The following is a 23,536-nucleotide window of genomic DNA, read 5'->3' as shown; positions in this document are numbered from 1 at the left end:
TCTGGGTATTATGGTTCTCATTTTTGCATATCATGCACTGAAGTTTAAGTGACTTGTAGAAAGTCACCCAGCTAAGCAACAGACCTGTCATTTAGAATTGCTCCCAAAGTCTGTGTCACAAGTGTAGGAAGCTGTAGTGTCTTCTTCCCAGCTGGGTAGAAAACAGGCAAGGCATCAGGGAGAATGGTCTAGGCCTGGCAAGGAAAAAGGGAGGTAGAAGGTAATAGCAATTATAATCCTATTTTTTATTGATTCAATGCTTGCAAGTGGCTGGACATCTACAAAGAGTTTCGAGGCACTATTTTATTTAGTCCTCACAACAATCATAAATAGGTTATACTTAAATTTTAATCGACAGGTAAAAATTGCACATATTTATGGTGTACAACATGATGTTTTGATATATGTCTATATTGTGGAATGGCTAAATCAAGCTATTTAACATGCATGACCTCACATACTTACTGTTTCGTGGTGGGAACACTTAAAATCTACTCTCTTAGCAATTTTCAAGTATACAGGTCATACTTACTGTCCTTGTTTTACAGATGAGGCACAGATCAAGGTATGGAGTTGCCCCAGGACCCACAGCTCATGTAGGCAAAGCTGCAACAGGCCTGTTTAACTCTCAAGGTCTAGCTTTTTCTTTTTCTTTTTTTTAGACAAAGTCTTGCTCTCTGTCACCCAGGCTGGAGTGTAGTGGTGCTATCTCAGCTCACTGCACCCTCCACCTCCTGGGTTCAAGCGATTCTTATGCCTCAGCCTCCCAAGTAGATGAGATTACAGGTGCCCGCCACCATGCCTGGCTAATCTGTTGTATTTTTAGTAGAGATGGGTTTTCACCATGTTGGCCAGGCTGGTCTCAAACTCCTGACCTCAGGTGATCTGCCTGCCTCAGCCTCCCAAAGTGCTAGGATTACAGACATGAGCCATCGTTCCCAGCCTATACTTTTTTTTTTTTTTTAATTGTCTCTAGAAAGGGGACTTTTCAGAGATCTGAAATCTCTGCTCACTGCAAGCTCCGCCTCCTGGGTTCACGCCATTCTCCTGCCTCAGCCTCCTGAGTAGCTGGGACTATGGGTGCCCGCCATCACGCCCAGCTAATATTTTGTATTTTTAGTAGAGATGGGGTTTCACCATGTTAGCCAGGATGGTCTCGATCTCCTGACCTCGTGATCCACCCACCTTGGCCTCCCAAAGTGCTGGGATTACAGGCGTGAGCCACCGCGCCTGGCGAGAGATCTGAGAGTTTTTTAACGCCTCTTGATTCCGAGGAGAAAACCCCGGCCTAGGGCCCAGACACCTGGGCTCCATCTCCATCTCCGTTGGAGAACTGAAATGTGATGCCCGGCAAACCACACCCACCCTCAGTTTCTTCATCTGCCAAATGGAGCATCCACAGGTGATCCTGGACGGTCCTTCCACGTCCCCAGTGGCCAGGTTCTCAGAGGAGTGCTCCAGTGATGACACAGGCCCAAAGGGTGGTGATGCTGGAGAGGAAACCACCGTCCGTCTCCCCTTTCATGTCCCCATAGTTCAGGCTTGTGGAAATGCTTCCCTGTACATCATGGAGCAGATCTTTTTCTCGTGTGTGTACCTGTTCTCCCTCATGTCCTCCCTAGGAGCGTGAGGTCTGCCCTGCCTTGCTCTGGATTTCCCCTCAAGCCTCTGCTTGGAGCACCCTTGGGAAGTGGAGCAGGTGTGGCACAGGCACTGTTTTTTTCTTATGGTTTAAGATCCCCATCACATGCTTTGATGTCATCCTCATTGAAGAATCATCTCAAATCACAGGATCAAACCGATGGGTCATTTGATCTAGTGGCTAAAGCTGGAGCAGTTGGCAGAGGCAGGTCCATGGGGTCTGGGACATGAAGCAGTGCCCTCAGTGCCAGGGCAAAGTCCACTGGGCCTGGCCTGCATGCCACAGAAGGGGAGCAGAGTGTCCCAGGACCTCCTCACTCATGGCCCGGGCTGGGAGCCACACAGGCCTCCTCCTACTGTCCCCAGGGCCAGATAATGCTTGTGGACAGCTACAAGGGCTCTGGGGAGTGGGTGGTCTTTAGAGAAAGGGACTGTCCCAGGGCAAATGGAGGCAAGTAGGGTCAGGAGGGGGCTCTACATTAATTATCCTGAAATGAAGTATTGAAAGTGCTTTATAAACTGTGCAACATATAAACTGTGAAATGCAATAAATCCTTACTATAAGACCCTAAGAGTGTAGAGCAACAAAGAGGCTGCCCCAGGACAAATGGATCTGAGTTCAAGTTTTGACTTCTCCACATATCAGCTCTTTTATCTTGAGCAGGTTACGTGACCTGTGTGTGTGAGTTTCCTCATCTATGAAATGACAAATGGGTAGAGTAATGATGTCTGTGGGCATTTCTAGTCCTGAGAGTCAAGGGTTCCTGGTGACTATCCTCCCCTAGCATTCTATCCCTTGCTGAAAACTAATGGCACAGAAGTGGGAGTCCATTTGCACAGGCACATAGCACACGTCTAACACATGGCAGACACTTAACAAACGTTGTTAACATTATCACAGCTAGGAGTAACACGAGTTAGCATTTACTGAACAGTGAGTATAGGTAACCCCATGGCTTGCATACCATCTGTTGTTGCATAACAAATTATCCCAAAATGTAGCAGCTTAAGACAATAATAAACATTTATTATCTCATACAGTTTCTATGGGTCAGGAATTCAAGAGCAGCTAAGTTGGGTGGTTCTGGATCTGGTCTCTAAGGAGGTTGTAGTCAAGAAGTTGGCTTGGGCTGGGCACGGTGGCACACGCCTGTAACCCCAACACTTTGGGAGACTGAGGCAGGAAGCTTGATCCAGGAGTTTGAGACTAGTATGGGCAACAAAGGAAGACCTTGTCTCTACCAAAAAAAAAAAAAATTTAGCTGGGCATGGTGATGCGTGCCTGCAGTCCTAGCTACTCAGGAGGCTAAGGTAGGAGGATCACTTGAGCCCAGGAGGTCAAGACTGCAGTGAGCTGTGATAGTGCCACTGTACTCCAGGCCGGGCAGCACAGTGAGACTCTCACTGTATTTTTTTTTTTTTTTTTTTTGAGTCTCACTGAGTCTCAAAAAAAAAAAAAAAAAAAAAAAAAAAATATATATATATATATATATATATATATATAGGCTGGGGCTGCAGTTGAGTTTAGCAGAATGCTTGACTGGAGCTGACGGATCCACTAACAAGATGGCACACTCATAGTTGGCAACTTGGTGAGAGGCCTCAGGCCTCAGTTCCTCAGTACACAATACCTCTCCATAGGGCTGCTTGAGCATCCTTATAACATGGCACTGGCTTCCCCCAGGGCCAGTGATCCAAAAGAGCAAGACAAAAGTGGTACTATATTTTATGACCTAGCCCCAGAAGTCACACACTATCATTTCCACTGTATTCTACTGGACACACAGACCAACCCTGATACAGTACGGGAGGCAACTGCACAAGGACCTGATTACCAGGAGGCAAGAATTACTGAGCTCTATCTTGGAGGCTATCACAGTCTGTTCTAAGTGTTTAATAGATATTAATTCATTTGTTAATTCATGACACTGATACCAGTATAATCCCCATTTTACAGATGAGAAAACTGAGTCACACAGAGATTAGGTAACTTGCTTAAGGTTGCACTTCTAGGAAATGGACTGGGGTGTTGTCGTGGACTGAATGCTTGTGTTCCCCCAAAATTCACATATGGAAGCCCTAACCCCAAATGTGAAGGTATTTGAAGATGGGGCCTTTGGGAGGTAATTAGGGTTAGATGAGTTCATGAAAGTAGGTCCAATGGCATTCGTGCCCTTATAAGAAGAGACACAAGGCTGGGCAGCTGGGCAGAATGGGCATGGTGGCTCACGCCTATAATTCCAGCACTTTGGGAGGTCAAGGTGGAAGGATCACTTGAGCCCAGGAGTTCGAGACCAGCCTGGGCAATAGAACAGACCTTGTCTCTACCAAAAAAAAAAAAAAAAAAAAATTAGCTAGGTGTAATGCCACATACTGTAGTCCCAGCTACTTGGGAGGCAGAGGTGGAAGAATTTCTTGAGCCCAGGAGCTGGAGGCTGCTGCAGTGAGCTATGATTACGTCACTGCTCTCCAGCCTGGGCCACAGAGAGAGACCCGTCTTTAAAAGAACAAGAGAGACACAAGAAAGCTTGCTCTCCTTTCCTCTCTGTTTCTCTTGCTGTCTCTAGGTCTCTCTGAAACCGCCTTTGCAAAAATTATAACTGAGGAAACTATGACAGTGACAGATTTCAGATTTAACCAACTCCGTCTTGCTTCTAACCTTTAAGCAGTCCTTGTTCATTCTTGGGCTTAAGTCAAACTAATCTAGGGAGGCATTTAGTTTGAAACAAAATTGATAATAGCCCTTTCCTGAAAAGACCCCCTTCTTCTGTTGGGACCAGTTTGCTTTTGTAGGACTAACAAATTAGCTACAAGATTAGATATTACGCAGCCTCTGACTCCAAGAGTCTGAACCTCCCCCAGATTGCTCCTGGGGACATCACTATTGTAAAACCTGAGATCAGTGCTTAAGATATTTTGCAGATCCTGTACTTGATGGATCAGCTGACACCACCCAGACCAGTAATCTGACTCAACCAGTTCTGCCATCTCACCCAGGAACAGAAGACTGCAAGAAAACTTAACTTTGATCCCCTCTATGATTTCATCTCCAATCTGACCAATCAGTACTCCCCACTTACTGAGCCCCTACCCACCAAATTATCTTTAAAAACTCTAGGCCGGGCGCGGTGGCTCAAGCCTGTAATCCCAGCACTTTGGGAGGCCGAGACGGGCGGATCACGAGGTCAGGAGATCGAGACCATCCTGGCTAACACGGTGAAACCCCGTCTCTATTAAGAAATACAAAAAACTAGCCGGGTGAGGTGGCGGGCGCCTGTAGTCCCAGCTACTCGGGAGGCTGAGGCCGGAGAATGGCGTGAACCCGGGAGGCGGAGCTTGCAGTGAGCTGAGATCCGGCCACTGCACTCCAGCCTGGGCGACAGAGCGAGACTCCGTCTCAAAAAAAAAAAAAAAAAAAAAAAACTCTGATCCCCGAATGCTTGGGCAGACTGATATGAGTAATAATCAAACTCCAGTCTCCCACACAGCCGACTGCGTGAATTATTCTTTCTCCATTGCAATTCCCCTGTCTTGATAAATCGGCTCTGTCTAGGCAGCAGGCAAGGTGAACCTGTTGGGCGGTTGCATCTCTCTCCCTTTCTCTATGCATGCACGCCAAAGTAAGACCATGTGAGCACATAGCAAGAGGGTAGCTACCTACAAGTCAAGAGAAGATAACTCAGAATAAAATCACCTTGATCTTGGACTTGCCAGCCTCCAGAACTGTGAGAAGTAAATTTCTGTCGTTTAAGCCACCCAAGCTGTGGGATTTTAGCAGACTCATCCGGCATTGCACTCAGAGGGTTCAGGATTCGACCTCAGAGCGCTGACTGTTTAGCCCTTGTACTTAACTTTTCCCTCTTTTTCCGGGACTAACACAGGCCCTGGCGCCCCCTGATTCCCACCTGGCCCCTTGGCTGGGTGAGAGGCTCTCTTCACTGACAGTGAGGCCCGACGTGCCACTGGGAAGACTTGGAAACAGGATTGGGGGAAGCCTCTGGGGCAAACTCCAAATCCAAGGGTTCAGTGCTGACCCAGATGTTCCTTTGTTTATACCCCTGGGAGACAGTCTTGGGGGCTCAGCTGCCCACCCCACCTGGCCTTCCGCTCCCCACCCCCACAGCTTGAACCTGGGGTTTGCCATACACACCCTCAGGGACTATCCAGATTATAAACAGTGAGCAGGAGGAAAACAAACTATATTTAAACCGGCAGTTGCTTCACAAACAAAGCTGGTGGGGGGGAAAACACTAGAAACATGAAAAGACCAAATGTCAAAATCCACAATACGTTCAAATTTTAAGAATAAGCAAAAGATATAAAAAGGCAATTCACATGAGAATAAATGTCAATGTCCCCAAAAACCAAAACAAAAAAGTGCTTATCCTCAATAATTTAAACATATCACATTAAAACCACAATAAAATCTGATTTTTCTTGGATCCAATAGACAAAAGTATTAAAGATGAATAATATTCAAGCTTGGTGAGGGGTAGGGACATGGGGACTGACACTGCTCTTGGCCCTGGGGGAGAAGGAGAGTGCAATTTGACAAAGAAAAATGTTAACTATGCAAACATGTGACTCAGCAATTATATTCTGAGGACTCTATCTTATCAAAAAACTAGAAAGATAACAGAAAGATATAATTAGATAGGTAGATACAGATATGCAGATATATAGCTCTATTTACACACCAGGACATTTTTGCAATTTTGTTTGCCATAGCAAAACCTTGGAAACAGCCCAAATGTCCATCAGTGGGACAAATAAATAAATTGCCGTGTGGTCACCTAGTGGAATGCTATACAGAATTAGAATAAACAAATCTTGCCACATGTAACAACATGGAGGAAGCTCATAAATAGAATGTCAAGCAAAAGAGGACATCCTGTATAATTCCGTTTATGTAAACTTCAAAAAAGGCAGAACGAATCTGAGCTGTCAGCATTCAGGATGGTGGTTATCCTTGAGGAGGCCAGAAGGAAGCCTGGGGCCTCTGCGACTGCTGGTGATGGCCTGTTTCTTGACCTGGGTGCAGGTGATACAGGTATACTCACTCTGTGAAAATGCCTTGTATTGTACACCTAGGAACTGTGTACTTTTTTTTGTTTGTTTTTTTGAGACAGAGTTTAACTCTTGTCACCCAGGCTGGAATGCAGTGACACGATCTCGGCTCACTGCAACCTCCACCTCCCAGGTTCAAGCAGCCTCCCGCCTCAGCCTCCCGAGTAGCTGGAACTACAGGCTAATTTTTGTATTTCTTGGTAGAGATGGGGTTTCACCATGTTGGCCAGGCTGGTATCAAACTCCTGACCTCAAGTGATCCACCCACCTCAGCCTCCCAAAGTGCTGGGACTGGAATTGTGTACTTTTCTGAATACATATTATACTTGAAGAAAAAGTTTACTAAACAACAATAACAACAAAAAGCATACCCCAATAAGCATTCCAAATGTCCATGCAGAAAAATAAATACTTATATATATACATAAATATTCCTCCAATTCAAAAAAATGGACATTGAGCTTTCCATATTAAATACCAATATCAAAAGATGTCAGCAATATATTGTTAGGCACAAACAGAAAAACACATGCCTATTACATATAATCTGATCCTATTCTTTTAAAAAAATTATACATGGGTATGTAAATAAACGTATGTATCAGATATGTGGTACAGGCATAAAAATGGATGGAAAGAAATCTCCAAACTGTTAAAAACTAGGAGCCAGGGTTCCTTAATGAGGCCCTCTAAAGGCTCCTTAATAAGTCCATTTAACGAGGCCCAGCAGGAAACTTGAGCTACAGCTCATCAGAACTGGGCCCTCACCTCTGTCAGAGCTGGGCCCTGGCACAACCCTGGGTAGGCCAGGGGCCACTTCGGATCAGAGTTTCTGGAAGCACCATGCAAGGCGAGCCCTGGGGGCCCTGGAACAGCCAGATCAAGGCCTGGGGGAATGGACCCTGAGATGTAGGATGAACACAGGAGAACTAGCCCTGACCTCATGGGCCCCAGTGGTGTTGGGGGAGGTGGGAGGAAGACAACCCTATCTGGACACACCAATTAATCATCACAACCCTTAGGACACCAAGGTCATACCGTTAGTAGGTGGAACAGCCAGGCCTTGATCCCAAATCTGTGTGAATCTCAAGTTAAAGGCTCTGCACTGGGCTGAGGAGGGCGTGGTGAAGACAGCAGAAAGGAGCAGGGTGCCCTGTACAGAGACCAGAACCCCATGGCAGGAATCACAGAAGTGGCTTTGGCCCAGGGCCTGCAGCTAAGCCACCCTCTGGGGTCAGAACTCAACTGCTAAATCTGGCCCCAAGGACCGCTCCGTTAACTCAGCACTGACACCTCCAGCTCCAGCTTCCAGCAGCCTGGAGGCTGGCCCCATCCAAAATAGACCCCAGGAGCAAGAGCCAGGTCTGTCTACTGTGCCTCTGTACACAACCACCCCCAATGCCCCTACTCACTTGCCACCCTACTCTCCCCTGCCTGCTTCACCCACCCCATCCCTGTGTTCTGAGTCACTCAGGACATGATTACTATTAAGGAAACAGAAGGAGTAGGGGCAGAGGAGCAGGGGTGGCTGGAAGAGCCTGGGTCCCAGGTTCAAGTCCCCAGAGTCTGAGCCAGATGTGGCCTGGTTGATTGTCCTAAGCAACTTAGAATGAACAAATTTAGCAGGTGTGGGACAGGAGTCAGCAGTTGGGAGTCTACTGTGTACCAGGTTTATTCAATCTGTATAACTGTTGGTATTAGTGTCTCCATTTTACAGATAAAGAAACTGAGGCTCAGAAGTGAAGTAACTTGTCCAAGGTCACCTACGGCTTGGACCACTGAACCAAGGAAAACGTAGATTTCAAGCACAGTCCTGCTACTTACTAGGAGGAAAGTCGTGTGGCTTGGGCAAGTTACTTTACCTCTGTGAGCCTCAGTTTCCTCATCTATAAAGATGATATTAAATTAATATTTAACTTACAAAATTGTGAAGATTCAAAAAGGTAATGTTAATCTGAGTGCTGTGGCACACACCTGTAATTCCAGCTGCTCAGGAGGTTGAAGCGGGAGGATCACTTGAGCCCAGGAGTTCAAGGCTGCAGTGAGCTGTCATTGCACCACTGCACTCCAGCCTGGGCAACCCCATCTTAAAAAAAAAAAAAAGGTAATGTTAAAACACTTAGCATGGTATCTGGTACACAGAAGGTCCTTAGAAAATGTTTGTTTTACTTTTTTTTTTGAAACAAGGTCTCTCTCTCTCTCTCTCTCTCTCTCTCTCTCTGTTGTCCAGGCTGGAGTGTAGTGATGCAATCACAGCTCACTGCAGCCTCAACCTCCTGGGCTCAAGTGATCCTCCTGCCTCAGCCTCCAAGTAGCTGGGGCTACAGGCATGCGCCACCACACCTGGGTAATTTTTTTTTTTTTTGTAGAAACAGGGTCTTGCTATGTAGCCAGGCTGGTCTCGAACTCTTGCCCTCAAGCAATCCTCCCACCTTGTCCTCCCAGAGTCTTAGCAAATGTTATTATGATTAATTTAATTATCTGACCAATGAGAGAGTTTACTCCCTCAGAGCAGTGGGGTTAGGGAAAGTTTTTAACCTTCCTAGATCAATCCAGGATGTCTTCCTGAAAGAAGCAGCATTTCTGTCCCATTTTAACCCGAGACCGTGAATTCTCTAGGTATATAAGGTTGTGATGGGGTAAGCATGGGGAGTATCTGGTAGAAGGGGGCACAACTTGGATAGGGAGAATTGCATCAGTCTGGGTGTTGAGGGTCAGGCAAGGTCTAAACACAGGCAGGACTCCAGATCTCGTTCTCGGAGAATGTCCCAACATCCAGCTTGGGCACCTTGGATGATAAACAGGTTGTCACCCTCTGAACCCCAAGTGAACCTGATAAATCCTGGCAAAGCTGAGGCAAGAAGAGGCCCATCTATAAATACGCAGTGACTCAGGCTCAGTGTCGTGTTGAAAGAGCCGCTTGTGTTTATGGCTCGGTTGCTCTGGAGAGGCAGTCCAGCTCTAGGAGGAAGGTCCAGGATGCCCTGAAGTCTCATACCTCCCAGTTTTCTCTGCTGGGGCAGGTTTGGGACCTGGGGCCAGACCCACCATATGCTGGCTTAGTGTCCAGTCCATTATGGGACTCTGAACAAGCCTCTCACTTCTCTGAGCTTCCAGCCATGCAGGAAATGAAACGTTGACTCTCTTTCTACTTTGGCCAGATAGGCTGTGAGGCAGGATGGTCTAGTGATCAGGCACTCAGGTTTTTGTTGCCAGATAAATGTAGGTTCAAGTCCCAGTTTCATCCCTTAACTAGCTATGTGACTTTAAGCCAGTCAATTCATTTTTCTGAGCCTCAGTTTCCTGAACTATAAAATGGTGACAATAATGGAACTTTCTTCATAGAGTTGTCATGAGGATGAAAGAAGACAAAATATATAAGGTACTTAGCACAGTAACTGACAGGTAATAAACACTCAGTTAATGATAGTATTATGACTGCAAATTAAGCTAACTGTTTAAAATACTTTGAAAAGAAATATTGGAGATCTTGGTTCCCCAGAGAGATATTTTGAGAGTCAATGATTACCCAAGAACTTCAACCACTTCTCTGCTTCCCAAATAGAAAAAGCCAAGCTATGAAGAAAACAAGACAGTTGCCCAAGGTTGGTAGGGAAAGGGCAAGGCACTGTCACTCATCAGATACCTACTGTGTGTCAGCTGCTGTCACCTCCAACATCATCTCATTTACTCTCCAGCCACCAAGGTACAACTTCCCTACACCAACCAACGAACCGAGACCCTGTGAAATGAACTGAATGGCAGAGCTGCGATTTGAGCCCAGGTCTGAGTACTTTCACAGTGCTTGTGTGTGGTCCTATCACACTATGGTACTTGGTTGACTCCCTGGTCTAGAAAAGTGGCCAAGGAAGAGACAGAAGTGAGAGAATGAGGAAGGAAGACTCAAGATGCTCAGCAATAGTCAAGAGAGAGTGTAGAGATTTAGAAGGAGATGGGAGGTGGGGAGCTGTTTGGGAAGAACACATGACTTTGAGGTGACTGCTCTGTGGGTCAACCAGCAGGCAGATGGAAAAGTACAGCCGAACTCAGAACAAAGATCAGACTAGGGGCTGGGTGCAGTGGTTCACATCTGTAATCTCAGCCCTTTGGGAGGCTGAGGCGGGAGGATCATTTGAGTTCAGGAGTTTGAGACCAGCCTGGGCAACATGGAGAAACCTCGTCTCTACAAAAAATGCAAAAATTAGCTGGGCATGGTGGTGCACACCTGTGGTCCCAGCTACTTTGCAGGGGCTGAGGTGAGAGGATTGGTTGAGCCCAGGAGGTGGGGATTGCAGTGATCTGAGATCATGCCACTGCACTCCAGCCTGGGCAACAGAGTGAGACCCAGTCTCCAAAAGAAAGAGAGAGAGAAAGAAAAAAGCTGGGAGGGGGTTGGGGAAAAAGAATCCTTTGCTCAAGGCTGTCTGAAATGACTTCTAAACTTACAACCCTTCAAGACTCTCTTCTGCATGGCTTTGAATGCCATCTCTGCAGCATCCTGCCTCTGGGCCTTTGCACCTGCTATGTGATCTGCCTAGAATAGTCTTTTCCTCCTCAGCTAAGATGTCACCTCTTCACAGAAGCCTTCTTTAACCACTCTGTTTAAACAGGCCCCGTCCTACTACTCCTGGACCGAGCACCTGCTTGGTTCTTTCTCAATATTTATCACAATCTATATTTTATTCAATTTCTGTGTCAGTTGTTTGTCCCCACCCTCTGCCTAAGACAGTATCTGTTCCATGAGTGCAGGGATTGGATGAGCTTGTTCACTGCTATCTACAGCTCCTGGAATAGCGCCTGGCATACAATGCAGCTTAGCATGTTTATGGAATGAATGAATGATCCAGTCCCACCTGTCTCCTAAAATCCTGTCTCCGATTGTCTGCTCCGTTGGAACTGATTTCCCACTATTTCTCCATCGCACCCTCCTCGTTCTCCCCTTCTAAGGGCCCCTACTTGGAACACCCCTTCCTCTGCCTATTCAAACCCTGCCCAAGGCTGAACTCCCCTGGGAAGCCCACTCACCCCCAGATCAAGTGAAGTGAATAATCTATACAACTATACGTGGTGGCCCTGCTCCAAGCACCACTACTTACCTTGAGTAAGTCACATCAACTCTCTGGACCCTATTTTCCCCAGTTAATTCTATCTTCGGGATTGTATCCAAAGGAAGTCATTCAAAACCAGAGAAAAGCCAGAAATGGCCAAAGATACACCCTGAAGTATTATTTAAAATAGAAAAAAGTTTTTAAAACAACAAAAATGTTAAATGTTAATAATAATAAAAGGCTACTGTTTAATGAGTGCTTAAATGGGTCTGGCAGTGAGCAGCTGTGGATCCACAGCCCCACCCACTTACTGTATGATCTTTTTGTTTGTTTGTTTGCTTGAGACGGAGTCTCACTCTGTTGCCCAGGGTGGAGTACAATGGCACAATCTCAGTTCACTGCAACCTCCGCCTCCCAGGTTCAAATGACTCTGTTGCTTCAGCCTCCCAAGTAGCTGGGATTATTTATAGGCCTGTGCCACCACACCCAGCTAATTTTGTATTTTTAGTAGAGACAGGGTTTCACCATGTTGGCCAGGCTGGTCTTGAACCTCTGACCTCAGGTGATCCACCTGCCTCAGCCTCCCAAAGTGCTGGGATTACAGGAGTGAGCCACCATGCCTAGCCCTGATCTTTTTTTTTTTTTTTCTTGCTCTGTCACCCAAACTGGAGTGAAATGACACGATCTCAACTCATGCAAACCTCTGCCTCCTGGGCTCAAGCAATTCTCCCACCTTAGCCTTCTGGGTAGTTGGGAGTACAGGCATGAGCCACTGCACCTGGCTGTGCTGTATCTTGAGCCAATGATTTAACTTCTTTGAGATTCAGTTTCCTCATCTATAAAATGGGAATGATAAAGTTTCCTTCCTCATAGAGCTTTTATTGTCGTTGTTATTGTTGTTAAGTAAACCTTTTACTGACTGTAATCCAAATACCAAAAAGTACATGACTAAGTGTGTAGCTGAATAAATGTTCACAAAATAACCATTGTTGTGTAACCAACAAAAAAAGATGATTCTGATGATTACATGAGACAACACCTGGGAAATACTTAGAGCAGTGCCCAGCAGAGAGAACATGCTGGAATGGGTTGCTCCTGTTTCATGGGCATTTTGCTAAGCACTCTCTTTACATGCATTATTTTTATTTAATTTTATTTACCTCACGATAACCCTATGAGATAGGCACTAATATTACCCTCATTTCAAATAAGGAAACTGAGATTCAGAGAAGTTAAATATACTGCCCAACATCACAAAGTTAGTAAATGACAGAGGTGAGAGAGGAACCCATGTCTTTTGCCAAAACCTTCTTCCAAAACTCCTTGATATACTGGCTCCCCAAGACATCTATTGCAGTATCAGTTAATAAGCTATTTTAAAAAGGATATTCAATGACCAACTAGGTAAACTGTGGTCTGCTGAATTCTGTTCTTTTTTTTTTTTTTTTTTTTTTTTTGAGACGGAGTCTCACTCTGTCACCCAGGCTGGAATGCAATGGCTCAATCTCGGCTCACTGCAGCCTCCACCTCCCAGGTTCAAGCAATTCTCCTGCCTTAGCCTCCCAAGTAGCTGGGATTACAGGCGCCCACCACTACATCCGGCTAATTTTTGTATCTTTAGTAGAGATGGGGTTTCACCATGTTGGCCAGGCTGGTCTCAAACTCCTGACCTCAGATGATCCGCCTGTCTTGGCCTCCCAAAGTGCTGGGATTACAGGTGTGAGCCACTGAGCCCGGTTAGTCAGCTGAATTCTCGAGTTGATAAAATAAATATCTGTTGAGCACCTACTACATGCCAGGCACTGTTCTAGGCACTGGAGATACAGAGAAAGCAAGAGAGAAAAGTTCCCTTTTCTCCCCAGGGAGCTTATATTCTGGCAGGAGAAGACAGATTTTTAAAAATAAAGATGATTTCTGATGTAACAAATGCTATCAAGAAAATAAAACAGGCCAGGCACAGTGGCTCATGCCTGTAATCCCATCACTTTGGGAGGCCGAGGTGGGCAGATTGCCTGAGGTCAGGAGTTCGTGACCAGCCTGGGCAACATGGCAAAATCCTGTCTCTACTAAAAATACAAAAAATTAGCTGGGTGTGGTGGTGTGTGCCTGTAGTACTTAGGAGACTGATTCAGGAGAATCCCTTGAACCCAGGGGGCAGAGGTTGCAGTGAGTCGAGATCACGCCACTGCACTCCAGCCTGGGTAACAGAGTGAGACTCTATCTCTTCAAAAAAAAAAAAGGCAAAAGAAACCAGAATCGACTGGGAGCAATGGCTCATGCCTGCAATCCCAGCAATGTAGGAGGCCGAGGTGGGAGGATCACTTGGGCCCAGGAGTTAGAGACCAGCTTGGACAACATAGAGACATCCTGTCTCTCCAAAAATTTTAAAACTTAGCTGGGCATGGTGGCACACACTTGTAGTCCCAGCTACTCAGGAAGCTGAGGGAGGAGGAGTTCAGGAGTTCGAGGCTAAAGTGAGCTATGATGGTTTTGCAGCACTCCAGCCTGTGCGACATAGCCAGATCCTGTCTCTATAAAAAATAACAATAATAAAGTATTCTAAAAAAAGAAAGAGAGAGAGAGAGTAAGAAAGAAAAAAAGAGAGAGAGGAGGGAAGGAAAGAAGGAAGGAAGGAAGGAAGGAAGGAAGGAAGGAAGGAAGGAAGGAAGGGAGGGAGGGAGGGAGGGAGGGAGGGAGGGAGGGAGGGAGGAAGAAAGGAAGGAAGGAAGGGACGGACGGGCTTTGGGAGGCTGAGATGGGGGTATCGCTTGAGTCCATGAATTCAAGACCAGCTTGGCAACATAGCAAGGCCCCAACTCTACCAAAACCCCCCCCCGAAAAAAAAATATATATATATTATGTGTGTGTGTGTGTATATATAAATATAAATATAGAGAGTAATAGGATGGAGAGAGACTTTCAATCAGGGAGATTGCCTTGGATGCTTTAGATACGATGTTCGAGGAAGGACCCCTGAGGAGCGGACAGTTGATCTGAGACTTGGATGATGTGGAAGAGCTGACTGAGTGACAACTTTGGGGAAGGACACTCCAGAGACAGCCCCCAGGGTTATGCAGCCATTCTAATACATTGTATTGAAACCTGGATAAAAGTAAAACAAGGCTGGGGGTGATGTCTCATGCCTATAACCCCAGCACTTTGGGAGACCGAGGCGGGTGGATCACCTGAGGTCAGGAGTTTGAGACCAGCCTGAACAACATGGAGAAACCCCGTCTCTACTAAAAATACAAAATTAGCCGGGTGTGGTGGCAGATGGCTGTAATCCCAGCCACTCTGGAGGCTGAGGCAGGAGAATCACTTGAATGTGGGAGGTGGAGGTTGCAGTGAACGGAGATGCACCATTGCACTCCAGCCTGGGCAACAAGAGCAAAACTTCATCTCAAAAAAAAAAAAAAAGTAAAACAAAAAAGCGTAAGATACACTAATATGATAACTATTACAATATGTGGGCTCACCTCGTCCCAACCTTTGCCAGATAGATAACATCCTCAGAAAAGTGAAACAGTCAGTTATTGAGGTGCTACGATTATGAGTGTTTTGGTTTTGTCCTTTTCAAAAAAAATCTGCTGTTGTTACATTTTTCTTTTTGCAACTTTTTTAAAGTACAGAAGAAAGAAGACACATTCCAGGAGTCTCATTCAAACCAAATAAGAGTTCTGTGATTACTATGAAGGCTATGTGTGTGAGAAGAATATATTAGCTTAGTGAACATGCTGTGCAATCTCAAGTGAGTCACACTCCCTCTCTGGGCCACAATCCTGAACATGCGGGATGTCACCTGCTATACTTGCCAAATGTGGGGTCCTCCATAGGCAAGAGCACTGGCAAAGTCAAGCCTTTCTGCTCTTCATATGATACAAACTTTTAAGAACACCTATTTTTAAATTTTTATTTATTTTTTTATTTTTGAGAGGGAGTCTCACTCTGTTGCCCAGCCTGCAGTGCAGTGGTGCAACCTTGGCTCACTGCAACATCCACCTCCCAAATTCAAGGGATTCACGTGCCTCAGCCTCCCAAGTAGCTGGAATGACAGGCACACAACACCACACACAGCTAATTTTTTTATTTTTAGTAGAGACAGGGGTCTCACCATGTTGCCCAGGCTGGTCTCTAACTCCTGACCTCAAGTGATCCACCCGCCTCGGCCTCCCAAAGTGCTGGGATTACAGATGTGAGCCACTGCGCCTGGTCAGAACACTTACTTTTTAGTAACAGAGGAAAAGAAATCCTGAGTCATTAATAAAAATCAGTCAGGATAATGACAAGCCAAGTCAACAGACTGGGAGAAAATATTTGCAAAAGACAAGGACTATTATTCAACATATACCAAGAACCCTTGAAACTCAGTAATAAGAAAACAAATGGGCCGGGCACGGTGGCTCAGGCCTGTGATCCCAGCACTTTAGGAGGCCGAGGCGGGCAGATCATGAGGTCAGGAGATCGAGACCATCCTGGCTAACATGGTGAAACCCCGTCTCTACCAAAAATACAAAAAATTAGCTGGGCGTGGTGGCAGGCGCCTGTAGTCCCAGCTACTTGGGAGGCTGAGGCAGGTGAACGGCGTGAACCTGGGAGGTAGCACTTGCAGTGAACCGAGATTGCACCACTGCACTCTTGCCTGGGCGACAGAGCGAGACTTTGTCTCAAAAAAAAAAAAAAAAAGAAAACAAATGACTCCATTAAAACATGGACAAGGCTGGACTTGGTGGCTCATGCCTGTAATCCCAGCACTCTGGGAGGCCAAGGTGGACTGATCACAAGGTCAGGAGTTTGAGACCAGCCTGGCCAACACAGTGAAACTCCATCTCTACAAAAATAAAAGAATTAGCTGGGTGTGATGGTGGGCGCCCATAATCCCAGCTACTCAGGAGGCTGAGACAGTAGAATCATTTGAATCTGGGAGGCGGAGTTTGCAGTGAGCCGACATCACGCCATTGTACCCCAACCTGGGCAACAGAAAAAGACTCCGTCTCAACAAAACAAGACAAGAAAAAAAAAAAAAAAGGACAAAAGATCTGAACAGACACTTCACCAAAGAAGATAAACAAATGGCAAATAAACACATGAAAATAAGCTCAACATCATGTGTCATTAGGGAATTGCAAATTAACACAACAACGAAATGCCACTACTAGAATGAAACACCTACTAGATTGGCCAGAATCCAGAACACTGACAACACCAAATGCTAGCAAGGCTGTGGAGCAACAGGAACTCTCATTCATTGCTGGTGGGAATGCAAAATGGTACAGCCACTTGGAAGACAGTTTGACAGTTTCTTACAAAACTAAACATACTCTTACCATACTAGTCAGCGATCACACTGCTTGGTATTTACTCTAAAGAGTTGAAAACTTATGTTCACACAAAAACTTACACATGAATGTTTATAGCAGCTTTATTCATAACTGCCAAAACTTGGAAGCAACCAAGGTGTTCTTCAGCAGGTGAATGGATAAATAAACTGTGGTACATTGAGACAGTGGAATAGTATTCTGCACTACAAAGAAAGAAACGAGCTAACAAGTGATGGAAAGACATAGAGGAACCTTAAATGCATATAATTAAGTGAAAGAAGACCATCTGAAAAGGCTGACATGCTATATGATTCCAACTATATGACATTCTGGAAAAGGTAAAACTATGGAGACAATTAAAAAATTAGTGATTGGCCAGGCGCAGTAGCTCACACCTGTAATCCCAGCACTTTGGGAGGCTGAGGCAGGTGGATCACTTGAGCTCAGGAGTTTAAGACCAGCTTGGCCAACATGTGAAACCCCATCTCTACTAAAACTTACAAAAATTAGCCGGGCATGATGGCACACGCCTGTAATCCCAGCTACTCAGGAGGCTGATGCAGGAGAGTTGTTTGAACCCAGGAGGCAGAGGTTGCAGTGAGCCAAAATCATGCCACTGCACTCCAGCCTGGGCGACAGAGTGAGTGAGTCTCTATCTCAAAAAAAAGAAAAAAAACAAAATTAGTGGTTGTCAGCAGTAAGCAGGAAGGAAGGGATGAATTGGCAGAGCACAGAGGATTTTTACATGAGTGAAACTATTCTATATGGTACTACAGTGGTAAATACATGTCACCATACATTTGTCCAAACTCCGAGAAGGTACAACACCGAGTGAACACTAATGTAAACTCCGGGTTGGGGTGATAGTGTGTCCACATAGGTTTATCAATTGTAATAAAGGTACTGCTCTGATCACCTAAGGTCAGAAGTTTGAGACCACCCTGGCCACCGTGGCAAAACCTTGTCTCTACTAAAAATATAACATTTAGCTGGGCATGGTGATGAGCATCTGTAATCCCAGCTACTTGGGAGGCTGAGACAGGAGAATCGCTTGATCCCAGGAGGCGGAGGTGGCAGTGAGCTGAGATTGGGCCACTGCACTCCAGCCTGGGTGACAGAGTAAGACTGTCTCAAAAAAACAGAAAAACAAAAAAACCAAGGTACCGGTCTGGTGGGAGATGTTGATAGTCGGGGAGGCTGTGCATGTGTAGGGGCCACGGCTCTATGGGGTATGTCTGTACCTTCCTCTCAATTTTGCTGTGAACCTAAAAACTGCTGTAAAAAATAAAGGGTATTACCTTTTTAAAATCAATTAAAATTTTTGTTGTTGTTGTTTTAAGAAAACAAAGAAGCATTGTCTGGTATAATTTGTTAGCTCAATTGGAGGAATGAAAAATTCCTGGAAGATCTTTGTTTCTTAAGATCTGCCACGGCTCCCCTGGGGAAGAACAAAATGGGAAGTTGTGTGTAAAAATGAGGAGTTGGGCTACCAACAACACCCACTATTACCAGATACTTGCTGTACACTAATCCCTGTGCTTTTAGGAATTATTTCATTTATCCTTTCAACAGCCAAATGAAAATGTTCTATTGCATGTGTCAACCAAGAAGAGTGTCTAAGACAGGTCTTGGTCAGTTTAGAGGTTTATTTTGCCAAGGTTGAGCTGGAGAGGAAGGAGAAAAGAAAAAAAAAGGAGGGCAGAAAAACTGAGACAAGTGGTTACATTGTTTTGAGGCTTTGCTGAGCCCTCACTGAATCCACATGTTGCACATGGAAAGGAGCAGGTAGAGGAACAGTCTGTATTCTGGCTGGGTGCGAGTGCAGTGGCTCATGCCTATAATCCTAGCACTTTGGAAAGGCAAGATGGGCGGATCACCTGAGATCAGGGGTTCGGGATCAGCCTGGCCAATATGGTGAAATCCTGTCTCTACTGAAAATACAAAAATTAGCTGGGCGTGGTGGTGCATGCCTGTAATCTCAGCTACTCGGAAGGCTGCGGCAGGAGAATCACTTGAACCTGGGAGGTGGAGGTTGCAGTGAGCCGAGATCGCACCACTGCACTCCAGCCTGGGCAACAAAGTGAGACTCCATCTCAAAAACAAACAAACAAAAAATTATGTATTCCTCTCATGCTCAATGTGCTCAGTAAATCTACACCTTACATAAGACAAACACACAGCAGAGGGAGAAGTCAAATACGCATTCCTCTGGGGTGGGCGGTGGGACTATTTCTAGTCTCCTCTTGTCCCATACCCGTCAAGATAAGCTGCTCACTTACATTTTCAGGGTGAGGGAGGCCAGCTGGGGAGATACCTGTTTAAGAAGAGAAGGAAAGGCAATTGTTTATGTGTGACTCAGTTTCCAAACTTAACTTTCCCTTTTGGCACAGTGAGTTGGGGGTCCCGAGATTTTATTTTCCTTTCATACATGGAAGGTGTAAAAAGTAAAGTAGAGGTTCCTCTTCAAAGACTTTCCTCCCTGTCTAATTAGGAATAAATAGTAACTTCTCTTAGAAGCAAAATTTATTCAAAGACCTGTGCTAACATTCTTAAATATCTGCAAGCTGTAATAAAGAAATCAATATACTTCATGTTCTTAGCTTCCAATATTTGCCCTGGCATGCTTATACTGGTCCAAGCAAGCATTAGGTCATAGCCTGTTCTTCTTCCTTATTTAAAAGTGTTTTTACCTTTTTCAGCATTCTACAAATTACTTCCTCCTTCCTTTGTTCCCCTCTACCTTTGCCTCTTTTAAAAAGTTCTAAGTCGCTAGCCAATCGGGACAGATACAGAATGTGAGGTCCTGTTCCAGCCAACGGAAACCAGACACAGCAGTGGGGTGGACGCATCAGGTTATAAACGACCCTGTCTCCATTGTTCGGTGTACTCTTGCGGCAAAACTGCTGGTGTGTGTACCCTTTCTGGCAGGACGTAAAAATGGCCTTACTAAATAAATTAAATTTATGTCCAAGTACTATTTATTTATAACACTGAGGAACAAACATTTCAAACAAAGGGTTCAAACTTAGTATTATTCCCAGTTAACCACTGAGGAAACTGAGGCTGAAGGATGTATATTTTCCCGATCACACAGGTCTGCCTGAGTCCAAGGCAGGGGTTGTGTCTAAACCCCTAAGGCAGATGGGGGTCCTTTAAGCCCCCTTCCAGCTTTGAGAGTCCTCTGTTCCATGCCTGGATCTCTTCCTTCTGGGAGCGCTGCTCTCTTGGGCTTTGGATCCCTGGAAGGACAGTGCTGTGCCCATAGGGGACTGAGGAGATGACAGCCTGGCGTTTGACTTCATGCAGGAATTTCACACCTTCCCAGACCTTAGAGTGCAGGTGGAGAGTGTCTGGCAGAGAAGGCGCCAAGTACTGCCTGCTGAGGCTGGGAAGGACTGTTCCCATGGCGAGCGAGGCCAGCGGCTCCTTCTCCTGCCCTGGCCACCTGTTTCCCAGCCCTCCCCTCCCCACCTCTCCATCTTGGAATGCTAAATGCAAAGCTGGTGGGCTGGCTGGGTATTAATAACTCGACTCTGACAGACTCTGACGTCTACACTGATAAGAAAGGCGTTTCCTACTGGAGCCAAGGCATCTGCGTGCCTTCTCAGCCATCTCTCCAACCCCTCCGTGACCCTGAAGAGAATGAGGGTGGCAGGATAATAATAGTAACCATAGTTACCCTGTTTTGAGTGCTGTACAGTGCCAGGCCACTGTGCCAAATGCGTCACCCACATTGTTGCATTCAATCCTACAGCCACCCCTTCAGGTACTTTTAGTATCTCCATTTCATATATGAAACAACTGAGGCTTGTGAAAGGTCAAGAACTTGCCCTAGGCCACACAGCAAGTGAGTGAGCTGCAGAGAGAAACTCAAATCCTATCCTCCAGCAGCACCAAGCCCTCGTCTTCTCCCCTCTAGTGGGTGGTGAGAGCCAGAGGGAGGCACGCTGCTCCGGCTGGCTGGTGCGCAACAGAAGCTCTGTGCCTGGTTTCTTCAACTTCCAGGAACAGAGTGAACTAGGATGGGACACAGAGGGAGGGGACGAGCTTCCAGGAAACCACCTTTCCAGTGGATGAACAGCAGGATCAGGGCTGCTGGCCCAGGCCTCGGGATGGCCCCAGGGGCGAGGGGCCAGGGGCAGGGCCAGCCTGGGAGAGGGGCCCTCCCCAGGCTTCTAGAGTGAGGAATCCGGTAACAGGAACATCTGTTCCTGCCCAGGGAAGGCGAGGTTGTGCTTGGAGCAGGCGGGGCCTTTCCGCCTCTGCCCACCTCTTCTCCTCTGGTCCCTGGTTCTCCATCCATCGCTCCTCCCTTCACCCCTTTCAGGTGCTTCATATTTGGAGTCTCCCAGGAAAAAGGGAAAATCACAGGGGGAGGAGAGCAAAGCAGCCCATTTGTTCGAGCCTCTCAGTCACAGAGGCTGCAAATTTAGCCTTTTGATCTTGGCTTCTGAGTGGCAGTGAGGCATACCGCTTAAGCCTGCAGCCCCTGGAGCCAGATTCCTGCTGGGCCACCCTCCCAGGGCCGCCCCTTAATGCGGCCTAACCTTAGGCAAGTTCCTTAACCTCTCTGTGCCTCAGTTTCTCTGTCTGTAAGATAGGGATAAATACTTCATAAGATTTTTGCAAAAATGCAGTGAGTTGATAAATGTAAAGTAGACATTTCTGTAAGTGTGAAGCCTGGCACAGAATAAGCACTCTCTCAGCGTTAGCTGCTGTTTCCAAATGAAGTTACATACAGAATCATGGATAGAATGGAGAGAAGGTATCCATCAACGAAATTTTCAAAAACAGTCGCCTGGCCAGACGCAGTGGTTCATGCCTGTAATCCCAGCATGGGAGGCCGAGGCAGGTGGATCACGAAGTCAGGAGATTGAGACCATCCTGGCTAACACAGTGAAACCCCGTCTCTACTAAAAATACAAAAAAAAAATAGCTGGGAGCAGTGGCACATGCCTGTAATCCCAGCTACTCGGGAAGCTGAGGCAGGAGAATCGCTTGAACCCTGGAGGCGGAGGTTGCATTGAGCCAAGATCGCGTCACTGCACTCCAGCCTGGACGACAGAGCAACACTCCATCTCAAAAAATAAAATAAAATAAATAAAATAAAATAAAATAATTAATTAAATAAAATACAGTCTCCTATAACCACACCACTCAGCACAACCACCAACCCCATTTCACTCTATTTCCTTTAGATTTTTTCCTGTTCATCATTTTTATAACATCGTAACCATCATATGCTTAAAAGTTGTAAAACTTTGGCTGGGCATGGTGGCTCACGCCTGTAATCCCAGCACTTTGGGAGGCTGAGGTGGGCGGATTACTTGAAACCAGGAGTTTGAGAACAGCCTGGCTAACATGACAAAACCCCCTCTCCACTACAAAAGTTAGCTGGGTGTGGCGGTACACGCCTGTAATCCCAGCTACTCGGGAGGCTGAGGCAGGAGACTCGCTTGAACCCATGAGGCGGAGGTTGCATTGAGCAGAGATCGTACCACTGCACTCCAGTCTGGGTGACAGAGTGAGATTCTGCATCCAAAGAAAAAAAATAAATAAATAAAAAGAGTTGTGTAACTTTGGGACTTTTTTTTTTCATTTAACATTTTATCCTAAGCATTTACTATAATAATTCAGTAGGTTTTTGTTGAGGGTCTACTACCCACCAAGCATTGTTCTAAACTCTGAGTATACAGCAGCCAACAGAACAAAGCTCTTCTTCTCCAGGAATGGAACAGACAAAGCCCGTCTCTCAAGGACTTGGTGACATTTCCCACTGGGCATTGATTGCTACATGGTCTTAGAGCTCATTCTTTTAAATTGAGGTCTAATTTCACACAGTAGAGTGCACACATATAAAATGTGAAGTTCAGTGAATGTTCATGTGTGTAGTCACCCATGTAACCACCACCCATCTCAAGAAACAGAACATTTCCAGTGCTCCAGAAGATTCCCTCACCTTCCCAGTCAATAACTACCTTTCTTCCCCTCACGTAACCTTCTGGCTTCTATCAACATAGATTAGTTTCACCTGTTTAAGAACAAGATCCACTCTTCTGAGAATGTCCACTTTCTAACGGCTGCAGAATATTCTATCCTATGGATATGTTTTTGGACACGTTTTGCTTTTAGTTTCTCACCGTTATCAATAATGTTACCTTGGACCAGGTGCAATGGCTCACGCCTGTAATCCCAGCACTTTGGGAGGCCAAGGCAGGTGAATCACCTGAGGTCGGGAGTTCGAGACCAGCCTCGCTAACATGGTGAAACCCCGTCTCTACTAAAAATACAAAGAAAAAAAAAATGAGCTGGGCATGGTAGTACGCACCTGTAATTCTAGCTATTCAGGAGGCTAAGGCAGGAGAATTGCTTAAATCTGGGAGGCGGAGGTTGCAGCGAGCTGAGATCATGCCGCTGTGCTCTAGCTTGGGCGACAAAGCAGGACTCCGTCTCAATAATAAT

General features: G+C 45.9%; 1 protein-coding gene across 15 annotated transcripts in view; it reads right to left on the bottom strand.

Annotated features, from left to right (window-relative positions):
• The window catches only part of TRIM63 (tripartite motif containing 63), a 64,311-nt gene that overhangs the window by 23,705 nt on the left and 17,070 nt on the right, over positions 1–23,536 (bottom strand). For 6 of the 15 annotated variants that reach the window (XM_073007671.1, XM_073007670.1, XM_073007667.1 and 3 more), the window contains exons 3-5: positions 17,576–19,388; positions 8,683–8,794; positions 85–194 (exon numbers count right to left, since the gene is read on the bottom strand). The gene's annotated coding sequence lies outside the window, so the exon portion shown is untranslated. Of the gene's footprint in view, positions 1–84; positions 195–7,746; positions 7,862–8,682; positions 8,795–17,575; positions 19,389–23,232; positions 23,355–23,536 lie in introns of all 15 variants that reach the window. The other 9 variants (XM_073007673.1, XM_073007668.1, XM_073007663.1 and 6 more) reach the window with 8 other exon arrangements.

The sequence above is a fragment of the Chlorocebus sabaeus genome, chromosome 20, assembly GCF_047675955.1.
Source record: "Chlorocebus sabaeus isolate Y175 chromosome 20, mChlSab1.0.hap1, whole genome shotgun sequence".
Lineage (NCBI taxonomy): Eukaryota > Metazoa > Chordata > Mammalia > Primates > Cercopithecidae > Chlorocebus > Chlorocebus sabaeus.
This window is presented reverse-complemented; position numbering and strand designations above follow the sequence as displayed.